The 7222-nt window shown below is 42.5% G+C and overlaps 1 long non-coding RNA gene across 1 annotated transcript in view; it reads right to left on the reverse strand.

Moving 5' to 3' along the window:
• The window catches only part of LOC113253485 (uncharacterized), a 38071-nt gene extending 31491 nt beyond the window's left edge, over positions 1–6580 (reverse strand). Inside the window, exons 1-2 of the long non-coding RNA XR_003315436.4 lie at positions 5926–6580; positions 4278–4426 (exon numbers count right to left, since the gene is read on the reverse strand). This is a non-coding gene — a long non-coding RNA (uncharacterized LOC113253485). The remainder of the gene's footprint in view (positions 1–4277; positions 4427–5925) is intronic.
• Positions 6581–7222: the final 642 nt, after the last annotated feature.

Consider the following 7222-nt stretch of genomic DNA (forward strand, 5'->3'; position numbering starts at 1 on the left):
TTGTCTTCGCTCCCTCCCTGAAGGAAGTATGTGCAGGGCAGGGGAGCCAGTATGTTGCATAAGATTTTACATTCTTCATTTTCCTGTTGAAAAGCAGATAGACTGAAAATACTCACTCTGCCTAGGAAGCACTGCTGTGTTCGGGTTGTTCCCATTTTAGCTTTCCCAGTGGAATGCTGCTAAAATACCAATCATAAGAAAATGTCCCATCTATTATAAATGATCGCCTCTGGGTGGCAAGATCTTAGGTGATTTTTATTCTCAGTTTTTTTTTTTAATACGTATACATTCCTGTGTTTTAAAAGTTTCCACATTCTTTGCAAAGATTATTTTCGTTAAAATGTTAGTAACAACTTGGCACATCAACTCTGTTAGGCTTTAAATTTTGTAAGTTTTGGAAATTAAATGTTGTAGAAACAATGAAAGTTTTAACCAGTTCTATTTCTCCTAATTATGTTCGGGAGCACAGTGGTGGGGTTCTTTTTACTTTTTCTCGAGTTGTTGATCGGGGTTGCCAGGTAAAGTGCAGGAGGCCCAGTTATAGTTGAAGTTCGGATAAGCAATAAATCTCGGGCACATGTGAAAAAATTATTCATTGTTTTGTATTTTTATTTGCTAAACCTAGCAACCTTAACGTTGATGGATCTTTTTCTGTGAGTCACCACCCTCATGAGAAAAAGAGGTTCACTACCCCTGCTAAGTATGAAATTGGTAGGCAGGCGATGTGAGGGAATGTCAAGCTTTAGGCAGAATTGTTCTTTAGGCATTTCTGATGACTCTCTCTTACGGTGCTGCTCTCTGGCCAGAACTCTGTAAGTGCTAAGCAGTGATGTAAACTTCTGCAGAGAAGAGCAGTCTTGGGAGTCGGGCTAGCTCGGATTCAAATCCTAGCGCCATCTTTTATTTGCCTGATAACATTGGGCAAGTACCGCAGTGTTCATCTATAAAATAGTAATACTAATATCACAAGCCTTCCATGTTATTGTGAACGTGAAATAAAATAATATACGTGAGTTACTTAGCACAGCGCCTGCCATAAAGTTCTCTACAAACAGCTGCTCTTGTTATTTTTTAAAGAGACCATGTCTCTTTCCTTCACACCACCAAGGAAAGGACATAAGGCAAATGCACAAGTGACTCTAATACAAGACACACAATGATGTGGGTGGAAAGGGAAGGCACCGTGTTTCATGGGTTGGTGGAGAGAGGGCTACCTCTCTGTTCTTGAGATCGGGTGTTCACACAACACCTGAACACGAACCAGGGACATGGGAGGCTACATATGAAGTAGGACAAGGTTGCGAAATTTGGAATAAGGCCATTCTAGATGGGGAAACCAGCTTGAACCAAAACATGGAGGTGGGAGAATAGGGGGTATAGACAGAAAACAGCAAACGATTTTGTTTCAAGAGAAGGAAGAGTAAGGAAAAATGTCAAGAGATCTGGTGGCCCTAACTTCGGCCCCAGGGGTCTAATCTTCATTACATATCCATCGTGGTGCCAGTAAAGGGCCTTCGCAGAGCGAGGACAAGATGAGGATACCCAAGAGATCATTCTGCAACAACGCACAGAGAGGATTGAAAGGGACATTTCCTAATGGCCAGGGGTAAAGGTGTGGAGTTCAGGATCCATTGAAATAGTGCTGATCTCATGATTCCCCGGCTTAAAACTCTTCAGTGGCTTCTCATTCAGGCTCAAGCCCAAAATGCTTTAGGTGGTACCTTAGGCCGTGTAACAGCCGCACACCATCCTGGCTTCGGCCCACGCCTCTTGCTGGCTGTGCAGTAGCTCTGTGCTCTGGCCACATGAGCCTCCCATCAGCTCCTCCGGCTATCCAGGCCACCCCACGTTTCAGCCATCGTGTTGGCTGTTCCCTTTTCCTGGCACCCTCCCAGCACGTGGCCCAGCCAGCCCCCGCTCACCACTCAGATCACAGCTTCGTTGACCCTCCCATGAAAGCTGTCCCTGAGCCTCCAATCAGGTTAGGCCCTCAGGTATCTGCTCCCAGAGCACCTGACAGTACTCCTGGGCACACCTGTTATTACTTACATATTTGTAATGGTTTTCCTACTGCCTATAACCCGAGGAGGGCAGGGATGCGGCGGGCTCACACACCACTCCCCAGGTTCAAACGCACAGCAGTAGACTTCCAGTAACTACTTGTTGACGCTTAATACAGTGATCAGTAACGCAATCCCTCCAGTAGGATGATGGCAATGGACATGACAAAGAGGAGAGGGGAAACAGGAATTTGTAAGTCCATGCTTGTCCCTCCCCAAATGGAATGCTCTAGAATAGGCAGTCAGTGAATGATGGATGAGACCCAACCAGGCCTGCTGCCTGTTTGTGTAAATGCAGTTTTGTTGAGACAGAGCCATGCTCATTCATGTAGGTGTTGTGCAGGGCTGCTCTCTCGCGATGCCAGAGGTAGGCCAACAGATAAGGCCTACAAAGCTGAAAATATTTACCGCCTGGCACCACGCTGAAAAAGTTTGCCAAGCTCTGCTCTGGAAGAAAGACTGCACAGAGGTTCACCATAAAAATAACAGTGGTTATCTTTATGTGGCAGGATTACAGATGAGCTTTATATTTTTCTTAATTTTCTGCATTATTCATACTTTCTACAAAGGACATATATTATTTTTTATAATCAGCAAAACAATAAAGGTTATTAAAAATCAGGGCGAGTGCCCCACTAATTCTTTTTAGTTTTTTATTTGTAAGTGTTTTATACTTCTTTCAGGAAAAAATTTGTTAATCAGAGCAATTTTCTTTTCTGGCTTTGGAGAACATAGTAAGAGCCCTAAGAGCCGCAGAGGAAATCCTGTTCCCCCCACTTCCTGCCCCAGTGGGACTATGCCTTTCTGCTCCTTTATGAGTCTGGCTTTTGATTCTGAATTCAGAGGATCAAGCTGAACATGTCCATGGCACTTGGAGTCCAGTATCTGTCCCATACTGTACATGTCCATGATCGGTGTCCTTCATGAGGACACCAGTTAATAATGGTATATTTGAGTAATATTTTCTATATCTTAATAACAACTATTAATATTAACTAAAACGGCAAAGCAGATACAACTCTAACAGTGATGGAAGATTTTTTAAAAAGTGTTAGCAGATGACTTTAATTAAAACAGAAAATGAATAGCCTCGATCTTTAAACATCTCATTAAAAAAAAAACAAACGTCAAATTTCCCACTTAGACACCTCTCTCCTTCCTTTCCTTCCAAGAAGTCTCAAAGTAATTTAAATAAGTAATTATCACTGTAATTTCCTGCTTATAATTTTCCATTAAAATGAAAACTCTCTGAGAACGAGAATAACACTGTCAGCATTGTTCGTGATTGCGTGCCGGCACACTGAACTGTGAGAAGCACGTAGGAGGTGCTCAATGATAAATATTTGTTGAATGAATGACTAGAAGAGAAATAGGTAAGAAAAAACTAGTCCCTAGGCAGAACGGTCTTCTGCAAAATATAAAAAGAATGCACGCTCTTAAAAACACTTAGGAAATTAAGAAAAGTAGAAAGAAGAAAAAGTAGAAAGAAGGAGCTCTCTCAACTTGAAAGCTATCATTGTTTTTTGGGGATTTTTTATTTTAATTTTTTTTTCTAAGATTTTACTTATTTATTTATTTGAGAGAGAGAGAGCATGAGCAGGGTGAAGGGCAGAGGGAGAAGCAGATTCCCCACTGAACAGGGAGCCGGATGCAGGGCTTGATCCCAGGACTGTGACCTGAGCTGAAGGCAGCCCCTTAACCAACTGAGGGCCCCAGGTGCCTGAAAGCTATCATTGTTATCCAGTTGCATTGTTTTCATCCTTTTTCCATGTACATAATTGTTAAATGTCACGTTAACTGTGTGTGTGTGTGTGTGTGTGTGTGTGTGTGTGTAACTGTCTTCCTTTTAAAGTTAATCTTACAGGGGTGCCTGGGTGGTGCAGTCAGTTAAGCATCTGACTCTTGGTTTCAGCTCAGGTCCTGATCTTGGGTTCTGGGATCGAGCCCTGCATCCCGCTCTGCACTTGGCATGGAGTCTGCTTGGGACTCTCTCTCCCTGTTTCTCTGCTCCTGCCCCCTGCATGTGTGCACGCTCTCTCAAATAAATAAATCTTTAAAAATAAAATAAATCTCACAGTATGAGGATTTTCCATGTAATTTTGAAGTCTTTATGGACACTAATTTTAATTATATGATAAAGTGATAGAATTGCATTATGTTCTCAATAATTCCCAGTTTCTTTTCTTTTGCCATTATAAATAATGTTACCATAAGTACCTTTGTGGATCCAGCCATTTTTTAAAGACAGCACTTGACAAGTGATGTCTCAGCCCGGAGAACCTAGGTTATGCTGTGGTAACAAGTAGTCCCCAAATCTCTGTGCTTTCGGCAACGATGGTTTATTTATTGCTCACGCTGTATGTCCACTGCAGAAATGGAAAAAATGCAATGAAGTCTTATAAAACTTAAGTTCCCTTCAATTCAAGAAAGAGTTACTGAGCGGTAGTTATAAGACTCGCTGCTAGCCCTGAATGTGCTGATAAGATTTTCTGATGAGTCACAGATAAACGAAAACTGGCAACGACATTTTCATAACATGCTGTACAATGGCAGGAAAAAAAATCAATGAAGGCAAAAGATCATTTTTGTAGTCTAGTCATTTGTATGCCATGTCTGTATTATTTTACTTGTAAGTCTCTTTTTCCTGTCTGCTTTTAAAAACCCTCCTTTGTGTATAAAGGTCAGCCTGGCATATCTCTATGCCAGTGATATAGCCTGAGCAGACTCGGTGCCAGGCACTAGGATCACCAGCCTTGGTTTTGCAACACCCTTATGCTCCCATGACCTTGAAAGCTGTTGTGAAATTTTCTAAACAAAACACATTTCAATTTACCAAAAACAATAAAATAACAAAAAAATGCCCTTCAGGCAAATAATCCCAATACTAGGAATATTCCTAATGGAATAGTCCACCAAAGAAAAGAAATGATAGACACATGAAGATCTTTATTATAGATGTTTGTAACAGCAAATGATGATAGGTAAATTGTAGGATATTTACAAGACCGAATATCATGAATCAGTAAGCATTTGTAAGTATGAAATTTTCATAGATGCTTATGATTTAAGGTAAAAGTGGGGGGGGAGGCATAATACATGTCCATCTATGTTGTGCAATTATATATAAAATGTTAATACACTTAAAAAAAAGACTAGTAGAGGGGTTGTAATGAGCACTGGGTATTATATAAGACTGATGAATCATTGACCTCCACCTCTGAAACCAATAATACAATATATGTTAATTAATTGAATTTAAATTTGAAAAATAAATTTAAATTTAAAAATAAAATAAAATAAATGAAGACTAGTAGGAAATATGGCAAATGGAATGGTTGGTTTGTGAGGACATGGGAATTTTGCATTATTTTAAAAGATTTAATATACCTGTTATTTTTGTCTTAATATTTGAAACAATAAAACATTTTTTAAAAAAATATACTCAGAGTCAAACTAATGCTTTTTAAAGTTGAAAATAAAGCCTGAGGTAGATAACTAATATTGTGCTGGGAAGCTAGTCTGTTAGCTCTCTTGGAAGTGTCAGTCCCTCCTTTGTCTGCTATGCTCTAATTCTTCATTACTCAGGACCTGAATTATTTAGATAAAATTTTTTTTGAAATAGACCAGTTTGGAGAGAGAGCACCCCTTGGTATCCAATCTCTTGCTCTCACTTTCCAAAATTTAGGAAGTGAATAGATTTGAATACCAGGGCCTGCTTCCAGACAAAATACGTGGGTCTGGGTAACACGAGACATTTTCCAGAACCGACTATACCCTTGTCTTTCATTTGCTATGGATTGGGCACACAGTGGCCACCCAACACATTACTGACGAACTGCAAAGTAGAAGAGATTATATTGCTCACCGAAACCCAAGGGAGGGAGGGGCTGTGTCCTCCTGAGCAGCAGGCGTCACATAGAGGGAGGCAGGAGGGACAATGGGACCAGGATCCCGGGCGGAGAGCACACCTCATCACAGCTGACCCCGGGGAGGTCTTCTGGAGCCCTGAGCAAGGGCGGCCCCAGCAGCGAGGGAAGCAAAGCGCGCTGCTCTGGGGTCTTCCTGCCGATTGTCACACCCCTGTTGATGAAAGGTGGCAGGAGGTGGCTACTGAAAGACCACCAAAAAGCTGCAGGACTCATCAACTCATGCAGTATATTACATTCTTTACTGGAAGCTCTCCCTGGCCCCGCTGCCGAAGGGACAGACTCTTGGAACCGCTATTTATCCTTGAGTCAAAAATTCTTTGGAAACATTCCCATGCTTTGCCATTTGAATCCATGATACACCAACAAGGCCAGAGACTTTTTTTTTTTTTTAAGTCGTTTTAACAACTCCCCCCTGTGTTGCCATGGGTTTGCTAGTTTTTGGTGTTTTCAGTTTGCCTTAAGCAGATCCAATTTCCTCACTTGGTCAGCTGGGCAACGAGCACGTCATGGCAGCCGGAGCCTTCTAAATAACACTGATGGCATCCGTCTGGGCAGCCACTGGCTGCGTGCCACGATGTCACCTTGGCTGTGCTCCCGCAGACGGTGCGGTGGCTACTGACAGCAGCATCCGATCGGCTGCTTCTCTGCGCTGAGGCTGAACAGTGGAGGGACCAGCGCGGGTCGGTCAGGGAGCTGGAGGAGCCTTAAGGAGCCAGTTAGCATATGCTCAGGGTAGTGAGACTTGATGCGCCTGCACTGAGCGCCTGCAATGGGATTGCTCAGGTTGAGGCCTGGAGAAGGCACGGGGTGGGGAACCCGGCCAATCTGGGTGGCCCGACTGGCTCTACTGGCTCCGTCTTCCTGTGCTCTCTGTCTTCCATGTGCTCGTTTACCCTACTTTGTTGCAAATTTAGCTGAACTAGGTCTATCCCTTGGGTGATGATAAAGTTTCAATTCCCTTTGCAAAATATTTTGAAGTCCTCAGTAGAGATGAGAGAGCGATTGCCAAATGTGAGTAATGGATTAGACATGGGCCTTCCCTTCTGGGTAGCTGGCAGATAATTCCTTCCCTGTCCCGCTGCGGTGAAATCCCAGAAGGCTGACATCCTCACCTGCGGTCCCAGTCTTCACTTTGCTTCTTAGGGTCTTCTTGAACAAAGAAGCTTTCAAAAACGGCAACAACAACAACAACAACACCCCTTTATTTAAATTATCTGATGTTTCTTTTGCCAA

The sequence above is a fragment of the Ursus arctos genome, unplaced genomic scaffold (assembly GCF_023065955.2).
Source record: "Ursus arctos isolate Adak ecotype North America unplaced genomic scaffold, UrsArc2.0 scaffold_17, whole genome shotgun sequence".
Classification (NCBI taxonomy): Eukaryota; Metazoa; Chordata; class Mammalia; order Carnivora; family Ursidae; genus Ursus; species Ursus arctos.